General features: G+C 40.8%; 1 long non-coding RNA gene across 2 annotated transcripts in view; it reads right to left on the bottom strand.

Moving 5' to 3' along the window:
• Positions 1 to 23190, bottom strand: part of LOC127358658 (uncharacterized) — a 56653-nt gene that overhangs the window by 9871 nt on the left and 23592 nt on the right. Inside the window, exon 1 of one of the 2 annotated variants that reach the window (XR_007882492.1) lies at positions 1247 to 1317. The exons of the other annotated variant lie outside the window; for it this stretch is intronic. This is a non-coding gene — a long non-coding RNA (uncharacterized LOC127358658). Of the gene's footprint in view, positions 1 to 1246; positions 1318 to 23190 lie in introns of those variants that run through there. 2 annotated transcript variants of the gene reach the window in all.

The raw sequence follows: 23190 nt of genomic DNA, 5'->3' as shown, positions 1-23190 counted from the left end.
AAGTCAGGGGATCCTTAACGTTATAACAATTTATCCTTTGATGAACATGAAAGTCAATTGAAACTTTCAAACGATTAAAATATTTAATCGCGATTAATTGCATTAATGTCATAGATAACTCTCAATTAATCGCAATTATTCGCACATTTTTATCTATTCTAAATGTCCCTTGATTTCTTTTTGTCCCATTATTTTTTCTATTTTAATGCTCTTATCAACACGGAGAAGTGGATCGACTTGCTTTGTGCAAATGTTGTTTTTATTGAAAAATCATCCATTGTCGCCTGGCTTTGATGGGGGGCGGAGAATTCAGCTGTGTGCTTGGCCATCAAGTGGTATTTCAGACTGGACGTGCTGCGATGATAGCTCAGTTCACAACAACAAAACACACAGATCACATTGGTCTTGTTAATGGAACCATTTGGCAACTTTTTAAAACTTTCCATTCAGAATATTATTGGCATCCATTTCGGCGTCTCGCGCTCGCCATCCACTCAAAACGTAACGTCTACTACTCTTAAACAAGTGTGTGCGGCATGCCTGTTGTTTTGTTTCCGGTCTAGCTAGATCCGATGTGGTGTTGTAGTTTTTCTAACGTTACTAGTTGTTGCAAACAGCATGTGAAAAAAACGACTAAGTTAAACAAACGTTAATCTCGCATTAAAAAATTGACGCCGTTAAAATGGGTTTGCGTTAATGCCGTTAATAACACGTTTAACTGACAGCACTAATTGAAATATGTCAGTCTGGACCAAAGCGGTGGGCCAACCAACAGACATCCCTAGAACACTGCTGCTAGCATGGCTAATCAAAAAACTGAAAAAGAAAACCATTCTTCCAATCAGCATTTCAAACCCTTCATTCAGTAGGTCTTCCTACTTAAAATAAGTTACAATGTTAGCTTATCAGGATCTAGTATTGTTACTGTCTAGCATTTCAGAAATTGGAATTTGTAAAATGCTGTCAACACTTTTTTTCCCATCCTGAATTGGGGTATGGTGGATTAATTGGCAAAACCATTATAAAATGATTAAACAAACACATAAAATAAAGCAAATGGATCTTCGTTCCTATCACCAGTAGCTAAGGGCAAACCCTAACGCACATGCACACATAACACACCACATCTGTAGATCGGAACCAGCAGGGAAAAGAAATGTCAAAATGCAAACATTGGCCGCAAACTCCAAAGTGATCGCTGCGTTTTCTCCTGAGTTATGGCGCAATGCAGCCCCCTGTAATTTACCTTCTGTCGGAGCACGTAGGGCCGTTCGCCCAGCATTCCTCTGCCTGCCCACCGCAACACATGAAAGCTTCGGCCACAGCTGTTCTAGATGGGGGGAAATGAGTCCCAGATGGCAAAGTGTTTTGTGTGTATGTGTGCGCTGTGTTTCTTGCCACATAAGAGAGTGCTTTTACTGTACAAGTGGCCTGAGTCACATCCCCGGGGTAATGTGGGGAAGACTATTGCGGGATGCCGGGGGCGTGTGGGTGTAGCCTACTATATGTGAATGCACGTTTGCTGTCCGCAGAGCAGCTGGTATGCACTGGACATGTGTGTGTTCATGCTTGTACATACAAGCACACAAGTTCTGACTATTCCTACTCTGAACTTTGCGTAAAATAACACCAGACGCCAAGCAATCGACAAATTGCCAGCGCTGCTCTGTATATGTGCTGCGTCATGCACGCTCAATACAGCTTGAAGGCTATTGATTACTCAGCTGCAAAAAGCTTCCATACTGCTGTTAAACTATGCATGTCAAACCATAGAGGATATCCTCTGGAAAGATGGGATTTTCCTTATGGTAGGAGATTGACAGTCAACCCTCTATACTGTATATGTATACGTTTCTGAATTGATCTGTCTGCCATTCATTCATGCATCATTTCATCCATTCATGCAACTATTCATTTGTTAATCTTTTGAAACTGACAGTGTTTATAAGCTGAATGAGCCACGTCAACCAAGTGCTAAAAATAAATCACAATGAACTGCGGTCCAGAGGGAACATTTGTAAACTGCTCTTTTGCAAGAGGCTGAATAAGCTGCGAGAGGAGTTGCACTGAAACACAGCACTTGAAGACAATTAGGACATATTAATGTTATCCATTTGATTGTACTTCGATGTGCTTTGTATGTATGTGTTATCATGCAGTACATGAAGGCTTTTCTTTAAGAATATCATGTCTGTGTAATGCAAAATAGGTCTCTTTCTGTTTCAAAATCAAGTTGATATAATAGTAGAAGCTATTCCCAGTAGTGTTGAGTCTAGGCTGGTTACACATTCCTACAAATACAATTAGCTGTGATCATGAGAAGGAAAGGAGGATGGAGGGTTGTTCATGGCGGGAAAGTAAGAAAGGTTTGAACATCTCCTTTAAGTTCTTTAATGTCATTCTTATTTCACTTTTTGTGAGCACATACCAGTTGTCCAATTGAAACAATTAGGGACCCTTTCACATGAGCACTTTCACCTTTAGATGTGGTTGAATGACACTTGTCACATGCTTGTGTGAGTTTGTTCTCTGTCTTCCCATGACTCTCATTCTAGGTCAGAGTTCACGCGACATGACCTCTTTTCCTGTAACCTACAGTACAAAGGCCCAGAGAAGGCTGGTGTGCAGGACTACCAATGTGTTATGGAGGTCAAAGGTTGCTCGTGTGCTGTTATAACATCTCACAGCTAACAGATGAGGGAGGGCTGGGAGCAGGGAGTGATGGAGGGAGGGCGGGAAATAACGGAGATTACAACACATAATCCGTTGCTCAGGGGAGTCTGGTGGAGTTGTGCAAGAAGGTGAAAGTTCAAGTCTTAAAACCAGACAGCCGGGTGGTTGTTCCTTTCTGAATGAGGGTGATGACAGTTAATGTCTTTAGGCTGTTGAGCCTGCAACATAGTCAAAGATCAATGAAGCTGATGAAGGCTGCACTGTTGAGTCATCTCAAACTGTTGTCTTTTGAAGCATGGAGGCTGTCCAGTTTTCCAAGTTTTTGAGCACTTCCCTGACCTTTTGTTTTCGACCATAAGGCCTTGCTCATACTCAAATAAACATATTTTAAAGGCTGTTTAAGAACTGTAAGATTTCTTTAAGATTGTTTTCTACAAGTTTGCAGTCACAACAAAACGGCAGACAGAATGTAAAGTCTCTTTCATTTGACTCCTTAATAAAACCCGTAAATGCCTTGGTTTTGAAATACTCTTCTATTCCATCTTTGAGAAAAACTCTCCACCACCAGTATGTAAATTCACCTTCCATTTAGATTTTTAAGTGAGTGGACTGAACTTTAATTGACCCCCATGGTGCAACACACACTTTGACCTTCAGTCCTACAAAACAGATCCCGAAGTTATGGCACATAAAGAGGGTAAATAGGAAGAGTGATTACCACCTTTGAACATTAAATTAACCAGACCCTTAAAAAATTCTCAGTCTTGGTACAGCCCACCCTCACCTCTAAAGTACCGTGACAAAACCGTCCTCCCCCCTTTCTCCTCTGAGACCTGTCAGCAAGAAAGACGCCACTTGTTCAGCCTCACAGTAGCGAGACAGTCGGGCGCCACGTTAGCGGCTTCTGCGTCTAGACACAGCCAACAAGCCTCCTTTTCTCCAGTCAGTAAGACACGGTGTGAAAAGTAAAGTGCAACTTTATATTGCACTCACACACGGTGATGTCACCTCGCCGCTGCCAAGAAAACAGCGGCCCTTATTTGAATTTCGTTTTCAGCTGACAGCATCTTTTAAAATCCTTTCCAAATAGCGTTTTTCTCATGTTTTTTTTCTCTTCCTCTTCCGTCCCTCCCTTTTCTTCTTTCTCAATTACTTTAAACTTTTATCTGCACTTGTTACCCCACAGCACACACTCTTTCTCACACACACACACACACACACACACACACACACACACACACACACACACACAGTACACACACACACACAGTACACAGCTTAGAAACAGAGGCCTCTGTGTTCTGGAGACAAAAGCTCCTCTTTCTCCAGAATGGGAGCTGAGCTTCCGGTTGAAGCTCACTGTGTCAGAGGGGAGAGGAAGGGCAGACGACGGGCCAAGAATACGATATGTAGTGAAGTGTGCGTGTGTATGTGTGTGTGGAAATTTACATCTCTTCATTTATCTGTGTTTTGATCCCTCGTGATATGAGTGTGAGCCTGAATATGGGTGCCTTAATTTTAACCCATTAATGCAATTGTGTCTCTCCATCTATCTATTTCCCTGGAGCTTTCCCTCCCAGTGAGTGTGTGTATATGAATGTGTGTGTTGTCAGGGTGGTCCGCCGGCTGGGTGAGGGCACTGAGTTTGTGTCAGTCTGGTGTGAACCGGTTAGCCGCCCCCCTGCAGACACACTAAGACTGATTGGTCGCCAGGGAGCGATGGGAGAGAGCTCAGTTCTCACCATTTAATGCAGAGATACAAGCACCAGGGACTCTCTCCCTCTCTCTTTTTGTCTTCCTTACCCTTTCATTCCCTTCTTTCGCTTCCTTCCTGCCTCTGTTTTTTTTCTTTTGTCGTTTTTCATCATCCTTTCATTCTCGCCTTCCTCTTCTTTTCCATCTCGCTTTTGTATAACTATTTTAACCTTTCCCCCTTCTTCTGCATCTTTCCTCGTTATTTCACGTCTAATTTATGTTAAGTGTAACATCCAGATGATAAAATGACAGCGATGGAGACAAACACGGTTGTTGTTATTTGAACCAACTGCCGATTGGATAGAGAGCAACAATGATGGTGGATTCATCTAAAGTGCGTGGCTCTGTGTGTCTGCATATATGAACAGTGCAGTCAGTGAGTTTTAATGAGATTCAAGGGGTGTGACTGAACGTGTAGCACTCGTTGCTTGACATTCGCGGCCCTCGACCGCAGCATTAGTAGTAGTGAAGGGGGTGCGAACACAGTGGTCCCTTTGATCTGCCTCCTGCAAATGTTTCCGCAAGGAGAATGAAGCCTAAGATCCACAAAAGAATGATAGTATCGCCATTGACAAAATGTAATGGTCACACACAATTTAGATAGCACAATGCTGATACTGAACTTACTATAAAGACAGGAAGTTTGACTTAGGAGTCCCTTTTCATATTTTTGACCATAACATTTTAAAGGACCAGTGTGTAAGATTTAGTGTCATCCAGCAGTGAAGTTGCAGATTCCAACCAACTGAATACTACTCACCTTCCAAGTGTGTAGGTGACACACTGCTGCGTCCTCCCTCTGTAGATAAAAACGGCTCACAGTAAGTTGAAAAAAACACAACAAAACTTCCTCTTTGAGGTACATTATCTGCCAGGTTGTTTTTTGCTGATGACACACTAATGTAGATGCAGGGCCTGGAAATATTTCAATATTCAAAGCTACTCTATGTACTGAAATCTACACTGTCCCACTTGTATTGTATACAAGTATGAATTTGCAGTTTTACTTGAAGGGGTGTGTATGTGCTCTGTATATTAGGACTTGGTTCAGGGTTAACGAGTTGCCTTTTCATATATATTTTTTAACAAGACAACAGTGAAAAACTGAATCCCACAGGAAGATAAAATACTGAATCAAATCTGGGCTTGACAATTGTTTAGTATGAGAAGACTGAATATCAGCTTGGACCTTATTCATTTGTTTGCTTTGTTTTTTTTTATTTTTTAGGAAGAGTGTCTTCTCTGAAAACATCCAGATGAAATGAAATGGATGCAATGCACATGAATGTGCACATTCCTCCAGGTCCCCATTGTGTTCAAGTAGACACATGGTCATATAATAGATCATATACTGGGCACATGGAATGTTTCTATGCGTGTCCACACACACCTCCAGCCTACTTAGATACAGTAAGGGACAGTGACAAGAGCACTCCTTCCTGATTTCCTCCACTCTCCACCCATTGATCGGTGTCTGGGGCTCGCTATAAATCTGCTGTGGCCGACAAGAAAGAAGATTGCGGGTGGCCACTCCTGCACAACACAAAACACAACCCAGTAAGCCCAAATCAATGGGTCCAATATCACACTCATATATGCAAGCAGGAAAGAAAATGTTTGAAATTGGGTGTATGCATGTGTCGACATATGATGAAAATGTAAGGTTTGTGGGGATAGCCTGTGTGTGTTGCATTTAGGTGTGCGTGTTGTGTAACTTTATGTGCATTTGTCTACAGTTTGTATGTGGGTGGCTTGTGTATGCATGTCTGTGTCACCTTGCACATGGATGTATGTATGTGTGTGAGTGTGTGTTTGTGCGTGTGTGGCCGAGGGCTCTGTTTGTGATGAGGCAGTCCCGCCCTTAATGCTCACACCAGTTATTAGCACATGCTGCTGAGGTGTGTTTGTTGGTTTATTGGTTCATACTTGCTACACACACACACACACACACACACACACACACACACACACACACACACACACACACAACTCACACACACACACACACACACACACACACACACACACACACACACACAGAGATAAAGAGAGATGGAGAAAGAGACATACTGTCCTTGAGCATTCTCTATTGTTGTTGTTGTTGCACCCCAGTAGGTATGTTCACATACACACATTGGCATGCTCACCAACATATAGCACATTGACACCTCCCTGCAATTAGCTTCTTATCTGGTGTTAGCGTAAGGTACTGTAAACTAGTGTAATCCCTGTTCTTAACTGGTTAAACACCTCCAGCACAGATCCTCCCATACAGACCGTTAGCTTTGCATTTGTATTTTGGCATTAAACTCAGAAGTGGAACAGTGTACATTCAGCATAGAGGGCCTTTGTCGAGGGATACAGTGATAGCCATGCTTCCAATAATATATAAGTATACAGTACCATGCAAATACTGACAGTTCTTTTAGGAGGAATATAAATTAAATCCCATTTCTTTTGTTTTAACTGTGAAAATCCACTTTTCCTCGGATGAATCGATGGCTGACTTGAGTGAAAACGTTTTACAGAAAATAGCCACCATTCGTGGATGTTTTAAGTGCACATGGAAATATTCTTATTGCTTTTCTATGTTTCTATGTATACGCTTTCTGTGTCTTTCATGGCACATGTCTGCTCTATGCCTTTTATTTGCTTCCCAAGCCTTTGATGCCTCTTGAATGCTTTCCTTCCATTACACATTTAAACTCCAACATTCTTTATGCAACGTACCTTGTGCATCTTCACCATTTACACACACACACACACACACACACACACACACACACACACACACACACACACACACACACACTCTGTACATCTACAGGGATGTCTTATGAAAGGTTTCCATGTGGGATGTCTCTGATGTGCATGGCTGGGAGAAGAAACCTGTGTAGTCAGCGAGGAAGGGGAGAGGTGGTGCGTTAAGGCGAGGCTAATTTGTTTGTGATTGGCATTGATTAAAGTCAGTCCCAGGAGAGCTGTGAACACACACAGGGACTCACTCATGATATAACTAAAGAGTGTGTTACAAAAGCTTCTCCACTATCTCTGTCTGATGTTTCCTCTAAGAAATGTATTGTAACCCTGATGATTGATGTGTTTTGGCTGTCAAACTCATACTAGATGTCTTAGAAATATTTACATAATCTTTGTTTGTCCAGTTATCTGCAGCTATTTAAAAATAAATAGAAAAAAATGACCCAGAAAAGCAGGGCACACTATGTACCTTACATTAAGACAGGAGAGCAAACCGAGAACATGCTTTATGCATGCATGAAATGACATGAAATTATGCATTCCTCCCAGTCCCAGTCCCTTTAACTGTTGACAGCCTTTTCCTACCCCATAGTGTTTGAACTGAACTGAACACAAAACAGCTAAAGTGGTCACATTAATTACTAACACATTTCTTGAAGAGTCTGGGGTTGATACTTTCCTATATGAGGTGACAGAAAGTAAATGTTCAACACAAGTGTCACTTGTCTATTAGCTGCTAACATAATCCACACACTTTAACCTGGCAGTGTAACCCTAAACCTAAAACTCTCCACTGACATCCTTTCTAACAATATTTTCATAAGGTTGGCAGGTCTTAATGGCTGCATGAACAAATCACCTATTCAGTGGTGGGTAGAAACTCTATCTTTAAATGCAGAATTAACAAAGGAACAATCGAATCAATGGGTGTGACTGTATTAGGTTTTATACTTAGTATACGCACATTTGTAATAATGTTACAGAAGGTTCTCAAGAAGATCTCAGATATCGGCAGCCAGAGTTATGGTGCTATCCATTTGTCTCGTGAACTCGGAGCCCGAGTTGTTCTGCCGCGAGAACGTGATGTCATTGCCTGGCTTGTACCACTTACAGCGTTCCAGTTTGTCTTTGGGCATTACGAGTCGGAAAGAAGTGCAGCAGCTGTCTTATTATTGCTTGTGGCTCTTCTAAACAAGCTCAATGTGAAATAATATGTTTTTCTACAGAAACGCTAACATTTCAAATAATTCCGTTATTGCAAGTCTTACATTTCAATAATATTTTGCCATTTTCGCCTATTTCAATTTCAACAAGTGCTGTGGCTGTGTTTTTCTCGAGCCACCAGGGGCCTCCAGGGCTGAAATTCCGACCAAAAGGGGGTGTGTCTCGGTGAAATGTCGCGAGATAGCTGCGAGATTTACACTTTCCAACTCGGGTTCCGAGTTCACGAGACAAATGGATAGCACCATTAGTGCAGTGACTTCCTTTCTTTCTCCTGCTTTATTATTAGTGTTCAGTTTTGTATCCAGGATGACAATGCACATTTAAATGAGTGAGAAAAAGAAATCTTGAGCCAGAGAATTTAGTGGTGAGTGGTTATCCAACTAATTCTTGGCAACAGTATTGTAATATAGAAATATATTTAAAAAGTGTTGTCATATCACTATCTGTCTAACTCTGAGATAACTCTACATTGAATTGGGCTGTTTTTAAAACCATAATAAAACTAAGTGGGATTATTTTTTCAGGTTTCTTACACTTACTAATTTTCCTAATGTTGTTCAGCTATCTCTTGGTACATACCAAATATATGTTAAAAAAATAGTTTTTCTATCAATATCCCTCTCTTTTGTCTTATTGTAAGAAACCTTTTGATGACTCATTTTGGGTGACCAGCTGACCCTGTGCATCATGTAAAACTGTACTTGACTGTTGTGTGTTATAAGAGCTATCATAGTGATATCATGGGTACTCAGATCTTTATTTGCCAAAACATTGTATACATTTCACCCAAAAAATTGGATTTCTCTATAATTAATTAATTTCTCCCTCGCCATTTGGCTCCTGTTCTGACATTGTGGGTGAGGAAGACGCCATCAGTCCTCTACAGCTCGCTTTTGAGTGATCCAATGACGTGTGAAGGATTTGATTTAAATCCCTTCCATAATAATTCCATGCCCACATATATTATATTAAACTGGGTAATATGTCACTTTATGGTTGATAAAGGTTACAGCTTAACAACTCACTCATATTCCCTGTGCTTGGGTATGAACTCTATACTTATAACATCATCATCATAATGACTTATACTTTATGTGGGACTCTCAAAAGGTCAAAAATCATCTACATCTGTTCATCTACAAATCATCAACATCCATTTACAGAGGACAGAAGAAGGGGTCTATATCTTGATTAATGAATGCATCTATTGAATTGCTGATGTAACATCTAACAAAGTATGACCTATATTTTCTCTGTCTGTTCACCCCTGCTGCGCATTTCACCGTTTTGGACAGTGTAAGCCAAAGAAACAAACTATATTTTTGCACAGTTAATCTATTTTCCTAATGTTCTTATCTATAAATAATGTTTTATGTTTTTATAAGGAATAAAAGCACTCTTCTTACAACTTGAGGAGAATCTGGAGAGGAAAACGCACCCCTGTTGCAAAACCTTAATGAGATTCTTCTCTGCAGTGAGCGTGTGCAGGTGGTGACAGCAAATGGGTGCTCTCCACACCCATTCGATTACATTTGCATTAGTCACATGTGCGGTTTGGGAGTAAACTGCAGGTTTCATCATCCTGCCAAAGAAGTCCCATCTTCTTTCTCTGTCTGTCTGATTGCAGCCTATTGACACATTGTTTTGCTTTCCACGTAGACTGGCATGTGTTGGTGTTTACACTACACAGTGCTTGCATTGCTCCGTCTGTACGGCGTGTTGAAGCAAGACAAGAAGCTGCTGATGCAAAAGGATCCTCCTATAGCCTGATCCATGGAAACTCTTGGCACCAAGCAACACTGATGCAACTTCCAGTGTTGACTTGGCTCTCATGATGCCATCATGATGCTTTATTCACAGAGACACACACCCATCCATCCATACCTCCAAAGATCCTTGACGGAACAAGTCAAGCGGAGGTCCTTTAATGTTATGGTCCCTATCGCTCTTGTTAATCTGTCTGATGTGACAGCCACAATAATGCCTTTTCCCCAAGCGCCTGTGTGTGTTTAAAATATGGCAGTTAGAGAAGTGCAAAGGGGGCCAAATAATGTACACAAGGCCCCAGAGACAAGTTGGGGCCCCGCTGGTGTGTCCCACACACACGAAACACATCCATCCTGATAATGCATTCATTGTAGACATCACATTAACCCTGTTTCCCTCTGGACCTCCACCATTAGCGGGCATACAAACCCCTTACCCCCTCTTTCTTCCCCCCCAATTCTTCCTCTCTGCCTTTTCCTTGATCTGTCTTTGCCACTTCGAGGTTACAAGGGGCCTTTTTGTCTCCTCTCTTGTTCATAAGCTGGGGACTTCGGGGGGCTCATGTACGACGGCCATGTCGAGAAAAAGCATCTCATTAAACTCTGCGAGCTTTGTACATGAGCTGATGGGTCCCAGCTGGGTCGCCAACATGCTAGTTTAACAAAGCAGCACGTATTGTTGGATGCAGCAGCAAAAATAATGTGCAAAGGGGTCGAGAGAAGGTGGGTTAAACACAGAGAGAAAGAGGCACAAAGAAGGAAGTGCAGAGGTTAAAGATGATAAGATGAAACTGTAATGACCCCCATGGGAAGATTGGGTTGTCTCAGCTACTAATCTAATAGGATTCAGCAGGGAGACATAGATTACAATAAAGCAATAAAAATATTAAAAGGAATAAAAGCAAAGTGAAAAATGTTGGCGACAGACATTACTTCATGTGTCCAGAGTGCTAACTATCATTTCCTCTGTGAGTGGACGACCCCTTTACTCTTTTATTTTTCCTTTCCATTGTTACAGCCAGCAAAGCACAAATAAAAGAAACACTAAACTAGAGGAGGAAAAAAAACATCACACCATTAATTAAACAAATGTGATGCTACTAAGGGGAGCCTCTAGTGAGGACTATAACTGACCCTGTGTTAATTGTCGCTACAGGTTCATTAAATGGTTTTACACAGCATCATGTGACAGCATGGAGCTTCTTTTGAGATGCTAATAAACAGAATTCATTACAGAAACAATAGGAAAGCAGTAATTAGCCCGATTCACTACTCTAACAGAATGGTGTAGTATGTTAATTTATTCAGTTGATGAATTACAAACAGCGAGGGGCCAAAAAATGAGAGCAAGATGCCTGCGTTGATCTACTCTGGAGACATGCTGACAATATGTTACTTTGTGTTTTTCTAATGAGACGATTTGAAAATCACTGGAATAAAATAAAATAAAAATGTTAATGGATTAACTTGCTTTGATTTTTAAAGATATTTTTATCGGTTTATAATTGTTTTTATTATCGATTCAGTTTTCAGTTTTTGGTGATGAGCAGTGTTTTTTCTTTCTTTTTGTATCTGTTCTGGATGCATACAATTACTCTTACAGGGAAAAATAAAGTTGTATTGAATGTAATTTAACTCAAATATAACAGTTGTCAATGTAACCTTGATTACTACTGATTGAACTTTGCACACAGCAGTCATTAAATCAGACATAAAAAACTATTAATAATATTTATCACCTTTTTCCATTTAAACATGATCAATTGTTTTTGGCATTATTTGGCCTCTATAATCTAATTTCTTTGTTATCATTTTACAGTAAAAGAGGTAATGCCCTTTCTTCCCACTATTCCTTTCATTCTCTAATACTATAATGACATTTCTTCTACTTCTCTACTTTTTCTTCCAGTAAATTGAGGTTACATCTGCTTGATATCACTCAGTTTTACTTTGAGCTGCAATTTATGTGCATTGTTTCTCCTCTCTGCTCCTATCCCTGCATAAATTACTGCTCTACCTACAGGAATTTCTCTGATTTATGTCTGGCAAAGGCTGGGAACTGTCAATTTATATCAGACTAAAGCAGATCATTACTGCTACTGTTTAACATGTGGCAGACCACAATTTCAGTTTAGAAGGACATGCTCATATTCTGCTTGTCTATTCTGGAAATTAATAAACTTCGGAAATAGGAATCCGTACATTAGAATTGACCTAATGTGTGATTTTATGCAAAGCATGCAGTCATATAACATGTTTCGCTGTATGTCATCTCCATTTCATTGCAGCAAAATGATGCAGTATTTACATTTCAATAAAAACCCACAGCGCCCATACATGGCAGCGCTGCGAGCCAGTGTGAAGCTAAGTTTATAGCCCTTATGGGCCAATATGAGCCCACTATATAATTTAATATTAGGCTTATAAACATGTACTGTACAATAACCTGAGATCAGTGCAATCACAAGCATGGGGATAGCGTCTCCCTTTTCAAATTGCACCATATCAGCGGATATTAGCATCCACATAACATTATGATCTGAGAGCTGCCCTGCAGGTCCTATAAAACTATTAGCAAGGTATCACGCTGATGATGCCTGGCCCCCTGGGGGTGGCAACATCTGCTTGTGTGTGTGTGTGTGTGTGTGTGTGTGTGAGAGAGAGAGAGAGAGAGAGAGAGAGAGAGAGAGAGAGAGAGAGAGAGAGAGAGATGAGGAGAAAGAAGAGACAGAAAGAGTGTCACAATGGGAGAAATATGCACATTAGATGGATAGAAGCTGATGTTGGCCATGGCAGTGCGGATCACAACATCTGTGTGTGTGCGAGTGTGTGACAGATACACACACACCAACACGTGGAGACATATAGAGGAAGCCACATGGTTCCAAGCCCATTAAGCTGCTCATTAGAGAGCCAGTCACAGATGGTGCTGCTCTTTACACCACACTGGAAATGGCCTTAGAAAGCTTCCCATGGTCCCCTACAGCTATACCGTCCCTGTCCCACCCTCCCACAAACACCCTCTCCAGTGGTGTGGCCTACTGCAACATGTACAGTATGATTTCATGCATGTGTGTGGGGTGGATACTACTGCATAAACACAGGTGGTGTACTGGTGTTATCTTAAATTCCAAATTAAGTTATTTTTAATGTATAATGGTAATATAAAAAGTTCCATCCTGTTTTATGAACTTTGTATTATGTCAGAAATTAGATCATAAAAAAAAAAAAATTCCGATTTTGTTGTTGTTGTTGTTTTTCCGCCATGTTTTTCATGCTTCTATTGTTTCAAGAATTGATTATTGTAACTTTGTTTCAGAATGCAACAGAGAGTCTTGACAAGAACAAATACATCACAAAACCACGTGACTACAAGGCTAGCAGTGGGGGGAATAATGCATAAATATTCCAGAGTAAGAATAATTTTCTTTCTGTGAAACATGAACACATCAGCCATTCATTTGATCTAATGGGTCTAGTCTAAATGTCTTTATAGATTTAATCACTTTTTTTCTTTAAATATTTTAAATGATTTAATCATTTTTTTGTATTTTTTCTTTCTTTTGAGCAACTTAAAACAAGTGTTATATGAAAGTTTATTTAAAGTTATTATTTTTAGGACAGATGTATATTAAAATAACAAGTTAAGGGTTGAACCTGCCAACTACAGAAACATGACCATTACAGACCATAATTTCCCAACTCTTGCATCTTTATCACAATCTCAAGACATTTCCTAATTTGTTAGCTGAAGCTTTAGGGTAGACACGTGACTGTATCTGTGACAGATACGGTGAAAAAAGAAAAGAACCGTCGCGGGTCCCTTCAGAGCAGGGCTCAGAGGGGGAAATGGGGCTAAACATCTTAACCTAGATAATTCCCCAGCCAAACAGCTGGCCCCCGCACTGCTGGCAGACTCTGCTAGATTGGACATATGCTCACATTTCTGTCACTGTTCGCTCCATAAAGTTGATGTATCGTCTTAGGCAGAGTGAGTTTTGGGTGTGAACGTGTCTCTGTGTATCTGCATTGTTTGCATACTGTATGTGTGATTGTGCGCATTTAAAGAGAGCGAGCACCTTCACTCTGGAGATTGCGGTGTGTGTGGAGGGGGTGTGTGACGGCACATTATAGGCACCTTATAGATCTCTCATTTTGTTGGCCTGTCTGTCAGAAATGAAACATCTCTATTAAGCGCTGTGATGAGACAATAAAGGGCTGATGTACGGTCTCCCACTCTATCAGAAATGAAATTCCTCATCTGCTCCAGTTCTTCGCTTGAGAGCCCAGCAGTCTTCTCTCCCTCGTTTCATTGCTCCATATCTCCCTCTAAACCCCTCCTCCTACAACCTGTCCCTCCTGCTCCCATTCCTGTCTCCCACTGATAGCCTTCTTTCTTTTTATCTCCAGTTTTCTCTCCCTTGCATTATTTTTCTACTTTCCCCCCTCTCTATGGGATTTGCTTGATCTCCCCTTTCCTCCTTGCTTTATCTATTGTTCTTTCTAGTCTTTCTTGATCAATATATCTCTCACTCTGTCTTTCCCCACCTGTCTCTCTCTCTGACAGCTTCTTTCTTTCTTTCTCCTCCCTGTATCTCTTCCCATGTGGGAGACAGGCCTATAGGAGAGCCCTCTGTCCCCGGGGCAAGCAGCTGTGATGGGGCCTAATGCACTATTGATCCCTGTCACCTCTCAGAATATACCTGCTGATGCACACATGGCCACACTCACAAGCACACCCACACACACAGACACACACATAGACCTTTTAGAGCTCACACTAATACTACTGTGTGCATCTAAATACACGTATGAGCATGTAAATATGTAATCATATGTGTGCCCACCTGCACACACAGACAAAAACACATGAACATGTAAGCATTCAGGGTTAGAAATGCACACAATCACAGGATAGGAGGCTTATAGACACCCACACATACACATACACACACAAATATACATCCTATGACAGGAGAAGAATGGCCCACGCTTGTGATGTTTGACCCACCAGCAGAATGACTTGTCACTACCACAATAGCATGACATTATTATTCTCAACAGTATGTGAGCACACAGTTACAGTATGTCACCTCCGAGGACAAAAAGCCACAAAGCTTCGTACTATAGTACAATAGCTTCGTAAGTGATGTGCCTTTTCATCTCCCTCATCACTCCTTTCTATCTTTTTTTTCTTCTTCTTAGCCATTCAGTCTTTGTTTGAGTGCTCAGGAGAGAACAGACACACAAAAGCATCAATACGTAGGCTTTAGCCAACCATATAGCAGTGCAGCCACTACAGCACAGAATATAGAAAAGGGCCACAGGCTAGAATCGAACCCGGGCTGCTGTGGTAAGGACTGAGCATTGGTACATGGAACATGCGCTCTACCAGGTAAGCTGCAGGGCAACCCAACTTCCTGTAGTCTTGTTGTTTTCCCTGAAAACCAGTGGCTACACAGACGTGAGACGTATCGATCTAATTCTCAGCCAAAGAGAAAATAATTCTGACCTTTACCCTTAAATTTATTAAAAAGTCACGGAGACCTCAGATTGTCAGAACTTGGTATAGATGTAACATGTAACATTTCCACATTCAAATGTCTGAAAATAACTATCTTAAATACTTCTAAATATATCTTAAATACGTACCTTAGTAAAGACTGTCTTTAAAATCTCAAGAGACCATCATGTTTACATGAAAAGAATAAAACAAAAAATACTATTTAGTCGAATAAATTACTGTATAACTCATAACTGTAGTAATTGAGCCGCTAAACTGCCTGCTTTTCTTTATCTTTGGGCCGGGTTAAAATTATGACAGCTTCGGAAAGTTTCTATTAAGTTTCACATTATTCACATTAGATTATAGACATTATAGATATAACATCATTATCTTCATTTCTTACATTAAAAACAAATAAAATTAAACATGAAAATTGAAATAAAGCCCTGAGATGGTGCTGGGAAACACACAATAATATCATTTAAGCTCATCATAGGATCCTCTAATGTGCCATACTGCCATTAGATATAATATAGCTCATTATCGCTTCATGCTTACATTGAAGTGTAACCAATTTGCGTTTTGTTCCAAGTATCTTTCCCTGTCTCCGAGCCATCTCTGCCTGAGAAATAATTTCTATAAACCCATGAGAGAACACCATTCCAGGGAAAAGTCCTACTTATCCCATACAGTATGTTACAGTAATCCAGCTGTCTCACACAGCAGGAATGCACACCTTCCAGATAATAGCAAACCTAATGAAATATGATGTGCATGTGTATGAGATGTCTGAGATTTACTCGCTTTAGTCCTCACTGAGTGGAAGGTGGGAGGAATAATCCATTGTCTGTCCATTGTATGGTAAATACAAGAGAGAACACTGAGGAGAGAATCTTGACAGAGGCTGAATACATAACACAGATGGATGGGGGAAACGAAGTGCGTTCATTTCTCGACACGCTCCCAAGTCGGATAAATGTGAGGCGATGCCTGAGGTCTTAAGAGATACAGAGGTATGGATCTGAACTGATTGATGGTTTACCACAGAGACAAAGATGCAATGTATGCAAAAACATGCAGACTGTCCCAAAGCGTTTCTCTGACAGGAATATCCACTGTTGGATTTTAACCTGCAACTAGTTAGAAAAACAGAAAAAATACTCACACATAAGAAGCTGTGACTGGCAAATTTTATGCTTCATACATGACTGAAACAGTTACTGTTAATCTGTTCATTTCCATCTAATTTTCTGTTGATTAATTTTCTGTTAATTGAGTAATCCATTAACTGACTAATCATTCGTGATTTTCTGTCTTGCTTGGTTTCTCTTTGGCCTCGTCTTCACCCTGCATTATCATGATGATCCAGATGGTCTCCTAATGAACTTTATCAAGCTTTTACACCTGCTATCACATTTGTTATATAATAGTAAGTAAAATATAATAATTTTTACTGTGTGGTCACAACATGAAGAAGAAGATATCGTTAGTTTTATAGATATTTAGTGTATTGGACAAAGAAAAAATTTTGACCTGATGTTTGTATCAAATGTAATGGCAATCCATCCCATTGATGCTGACATATTTCATGTGTTAAGTGAAGAGTTGGACCTGCTGGTAGCGCTAAAAGAAAAGTCAGGGTAGGATTCATCCCCTGGGGAATATTAATGTCTTTAAAAACTTTAATGGCAATCCATCTGATAGTTGTCGAGATATTTCAGTCTGGACCAAAGCGGTCGACCAAACGACTGACATTGCCATCCCTAGAGCCGTGCTGCTAACATGGCTAATAATGCCATGCCTTTGGCTGTGTAGCTTGATGCACTCAGGAAGACTTGAGAGTTGAAGTTTCTGTTAAAGCTCCTGCGTTTACGCTTTTACTCAACTTTTACTTAGTGGAGTACACATTCCATTTGGCGAGTACCTCTCTCAAATACATTTACAAATGTACAGTTATACGAATGATGTCCGGTTCTTTGATAGTGGTGTAAATGGACTATGTATGTTTTTGCTCTTTCTGTTAGTCTCTACTCTTTCTGATGGATGACTCTTAGTCATCGTCTGTAGAGATCGGTATACAGTCTGGGCAGCCAGCAGCTCCGGAGAATTAATGGCCGCTGGGAGTGCAGCAATAGAGCCTTGGGATCAATACATCAGACCGATAGAAGATGCTGAGAAAGGAACAGCCCCCCTGTGTTGGGGCTTGGAAGTGTGTCAGTGTTTGTTTGTGCATCCCTCTGTGTTTTGGTGTCTATAAGCACATGTCTGTATTGGTGTATCTATGTGTGCTTAGATATTTGTATCAGTGTATATCTGTGTTCTTGTGTGCGTATTACAGGTCAAGATTGTTGACACAGACAAATCAAAAGCCTCAACTTCTCCTAATGCCCACTTTCCCTCGTCAGCGTCTTCCAGGCAGAGACGGCAAATCATTACCTCTTTGTTTTTCTGCCTGCTCTCCCTCTATCCCTTCTATTCTGCCTATCCAGAGTGCTGCTGTGGCAGTATGCGGGATTAATTAGTAAACAGAAAGTGCTAAGTGGAAAATCTTTGCAGCGACAGACACAGTTTGGTTACAATGATTGATGGAGAAGGCAAAACATGTGAGAAGGTGTTACAGTCTATGTTGCTCATTAATGAACTTGCTGGGATGCTGAGGATGCTGGGACTGAATCCTGGGAAAAGATTTTCTTGTGCACAGACCAAGGACCTGCCAAACATTGCTAAGTCACCTAGAAGAAAGAGTATACTCGAAAAGGCGTCAGGCATTTATTCACTCAGTGGTTTCATGCGTCTTAGGTCAAAAGAGACACAACTTCAGTTAGAGAACAACAAATTGAGGCACGTCTTCACATGAATTTTTCTTTTTGTGATCCACTCACTCCAAGAGGGGATTTTATAAGTGCTGATAGGCCAGAGAATGAAAAAAAAACAGGCTTCAGACTAGTAAATATTGTATTTTCGAGGAGTAAAATCAGAGGTTACACAATCCCAAATTGATATATCAATCATTGAAAAAAATAACTGAGTCACACAAAATGACTCAAAGCACACAAAACATTTAGAGGATCATAGGCAGTCTACACTGACTGTATTACACAACTTACTCTTTAGTACCCTCATGAAGTAAGTCAGATAAGAGCCATCGTCACCTATTGATTTCTCTCCTCACATCTGCAGCAGCCACAAAGGAAAGTGATGCAGACAAAAAGAAGAAGTCGAGTTAGAGAATGAACTTTGGAACCTTGAGAGGACTGAGAAGTAGATTGTGCAAAAAGGGCTTCAACTTAAGAGTAAGAACTGAAATATGTCCATTATATGTCTTTCTGACATTTAAGCCTTTCAGACGTTTGGCCATTACAGTACTCATACTGGAGGTGAGGATAGTTTTATATGTTGGTCACAACAATCAACGCGGCTCAAATCTGAATTGAGTGTGGTCAAACTGAGCGGGTTCATTAGTGTTCAGCAAATCAGTAAGTGAACTCATCACTTTTCACTCACAGATTCGTCATTCAGAGCCGATTCTGACCGTTTTCTGTTCACCCTGTTGCTGGTTCAAGCTGTTACATTCAGCTCAGTACAAAACTCGACCCATTCAAACTCTGTTTATAAGATTAACAGCTCAACAGCCGCTTATTTGGGACACATTTTCTGTGGTCTATTTGAGGCAGCTCCACTGCTAAAAGCTACTGATTCGTTCAGTGACAACATTCTGTGTTAAAGATACTTTTATACATTTACTAAACATCTGTAAGTAAAATAATAAAAATTATGAATGTAATAAATGATTTAATTTACCCGTGAGAGGAGGTGGCAGAGAATTGTTTTAAAAATGTTTTAAAATCCATCACTGACACATCCTGTAAGAAGCACTGCTCCTCTCATGCTCCAAGTGCCAAATATAGCTTGAACATTTTGTTTTTTTGCAAAATGTCTGAATAAAGTCGTTTTAACATTTACTTAATTGACGCCTACTGTCTGTCTGAATGTGAAACATAATTTCTTTAACAAATACATGAAACCCGTAATGTTACATCCTCCATGATGATAATTATGATAAACACCAGGTAGAGTTTCTTTTTCCACAATCTATGTACAGCAAGAACTCTCATTTCACACGCTTGGAGCCAAAATAAACCTTTTGACCAGGTTTACACTGAGCAGACGCACCCACGGTTTTGCTATTGTTCTAATATAAACTCCTATAGACACTGTAGATATGACTCATATAGGATCAAGAGGGAGCGTCTACTTTCCCATGTTCCTTGAACACACACATCCGCACACACAAGTGTTTGAACGTGAGGTGCAAGTTTGTTTACATTTCCACTTTTCGAGTGTTTGTGCTCTGCTGCTCTCTGTTGATTCCCGGTGATCAGGGAGCAACGGAAATCGCTACTGAGCACGTGCAGTAGATGTTTACTCTCCCTCTGTGTTTACTACCTGCCTCCTATAGGACAGACAAATGAAAGGGAAGCGGGATGCTAAAACTGTGCACATTCACGTTCACACACACACACACACACACACACACACACACACACACACACACACACACACACACACACACACACACATCTCTGGCTGCTGCCTGGCGCTGCGTTCAGGTTCCAGCTACATGGGGCTTGTTTGTTTGGCTTCCACTGCAGAGGAAATCGAGTTCAAATGCTGCGAGAGCCTGACTGTTTAGCTATGCACATGCTTAAACACTCCAGTGAGGAGGTGTGTAACCCATACACACACACACACACACACACACACACACACACACACACACACACACACACACACACACACACACGAAAACACACCTATTGTCACAGTGAGCACAGATTGATACCAAGCCTGGCTGGGTATCAGGGGGACATTTTCTTGACAAATTGCTCACTCAGATGAATTACTAGAGCCCTCTAATGACACATTTTCCCCCTCACATTAATAGTGTAGCAGTAGCAAATAAAATTACAGGATTTTATGGCGAGTTGAGTCATTTTAGGAGGAGTGCCCAGAGTTTTATCGTCAGGCAAACAGCTGTAATACTGAGTGATAAACTGAATGTGCTGAGTAGTTATGAAAAGATGCTTGTTATTTTTAGTTTTTAATCCAAACTTGAACTAATGTATGAGAATTTGAGATTTAAAGTTCCTTCTTGACCCTGACACAGTCTCACCACGTGGTCCACTCACGCTGTTCAGGACAGTTGTATCACATGATCTTTGCTAGCAGATGAAGTTATCCAGTTGTCATGGTAATGGAGATTCTCCAATTTCAAGCACTTAAAGGTTTTCTTGTGCATTTTCAGTTATAGCTTGAGATTGCAAGCTCATACTTGACCTAATCAGCAGATGCAATGATCTTTGACATGCAGACATAGAGAAGAGGTGCCATATACAATAATGTTGTTGACATAAAATCCAAAGAAACAGAAATCACACATGGTCATCTTACATGTGATTTCTCGGAAATACGGTACAAAAATACCACAGTAATGCTCAAAAATGCTCAATTCTGAAATCAAATGTTCTGCCAATATCTTTCTGTTTGGAAATGTTACACTCACATCTGTGTTTTATGAGCTATTACATCCTCTATTATAACAGATATTAGGCTCCAGCTTAAAAGATGCGGTCCAGACATTTTGAAACATTAAGACGTATGAGAATACTACTAATTTTTCACTTCAAAAATGTAACTGCTGGACACAAGCTATCAGTGGACTATATCTTGTCCATCAACACTTCCTCTTTGGTTCAGAAGGCACTGAAGTGTCTTGTGGGGGAAGATAGAGTGGGCCCACTTAGCACCTATCACAAACCAAATCATGGTATAGTACCAGTTTTCCTTTTAGCAAGTTGCATTATCTTGAAAAGCAAGACTGCCTTTCAAGTATATTGGCAATGAAATTAATTTCAGTTGAATTAAACTTATTAATCTTTTAGACATGAGCACTGATTCACAAAACGTGTGTGAGTGTCTTAACGTGTGGGCATATTTGATTATTTTTGTGCTTGCTGCTATTTATTTGCACTTTGTGTGTGTGTGTGTGTGTGTGTGTGTGTGTGTGTGTGTGTGTGTGTGTGTGTGTGTGTGTGTCCGTGTACTAACTGTTTACCTGTGTTTGATTATTAATGTTTGCTAGTGTGACTGTGTGCTTCTGTTTACTGTATGTGACAATCCACATGTATTTATCTGAGCTGGTGACCGCCTACGTGTGTATGGGTTGAGGTGACTTTGTGTTTTTGTTTGCACATGTGTGTTGCTGACCTGTGGGTGACTGAAACCGGGCCATGGTGACACCCGCCGTGATATCCCAGTCAGGAGCCCCTGCCCTCCCCTGTGTCACCCGCTGTTGATGTTAGGGTGACCCTCACCTCTCCACCCACACCATGTTCTTCTCCCCTTTAATCTTCTTTTTTCTTTCCTGGCTTTCTCTCATCTTTCTTTGCACGCTTTGAACATTACTTTTCTTTCTCTTCTCCTATTTCCTATATCTTCTTGACTTCATGTTTCCCCCTGTCTTTCTCCCTCCCTTGACTCCATGCAGTCCATTTCTCTGATAAACTTTACTCTCCCTCTCTTTCATCTCCAGCCATCGCCAAACAGAAGAAATAATAGAATAAACAGAGCTGGACTGACAGCTAGCCAGATCGAACTCGCTGGCAGACGCAAATATTTTTCGCCGTAAATGTTTATTCAGGCGCTGGCGGGCTTCGATGTAGTGACCTCATCCAGCTCGCACACACACAAAAATTAACAACACGCCTTTTACAGTAATCAGTTCGACAAGGATCACGTAGTTCGCTTTACAAAAGTGGGATAACAGGGATTTTCAAAGCATCTGTTCATGTAATCCCATTATATATAATATGTTACATGACTATGCTTGAGTAACATACACACATACACATGCATGAACACACACACACACACACACACACACACACACACACACACACACACACACACTGCTTTTTCCAACAACAACAGGTCCAGAGCAGTCGTTGGTCATTGTTATGAAGAGCTGTGGTGAACTCAGTGAACCAGAAAGACAATTGGCTCAGACTTCCTGCAGGCCCCTAACACTACTACTTTCTCCCTCACTCTCACTCAGTCACACACGCGCACACACACACACACACACACACACACACACACACACACACACACACACATAGAAAGCGCAGGCTGACAAGTCCCAAGTGTCTTCCCGCCATCCTGTTTTCTAGCCTAGAGTTTATTTTGGTCATGTGCCGGATCCGTACTATACAGGAAGGGGTAGCCTCTTTGTCTGTGTGTGTGTGTGTGTGTGTGTGTGTGTGTGTGTGTGTGTGTGTGTGTGTGTGTGTGTCTGGAGGATGGGGAAATTCAGAAGAAAATTCCTCTGTCCGTCATAATATCAACAAGTCCATATTTGGGACGAGTGCTGCACGGGGCTCAGTGTAAACACACACACGTGTCAACAGCACACTTTCCACCACCACATCTCCTTCTACTTTATAACAC

This window comes from Dicentrarchus labrax, unplaced genomic scaffold (assembly GCF_905237075.1).
Source record: "Dicentrarchus labrax unplaced genomic scaffold, dlabrax2021, whole genome shotgun sequence".
NCBI lineage: Eukaryota > Metazoa > Chordata > Actinopteri > Moronidae > Dicentrarchus > Dicentrarchus labrax.
Note: the sequence above shows the minus strand (reverse complement) of the source record. Positions and strands in the feature narration are given on the sequence as shown.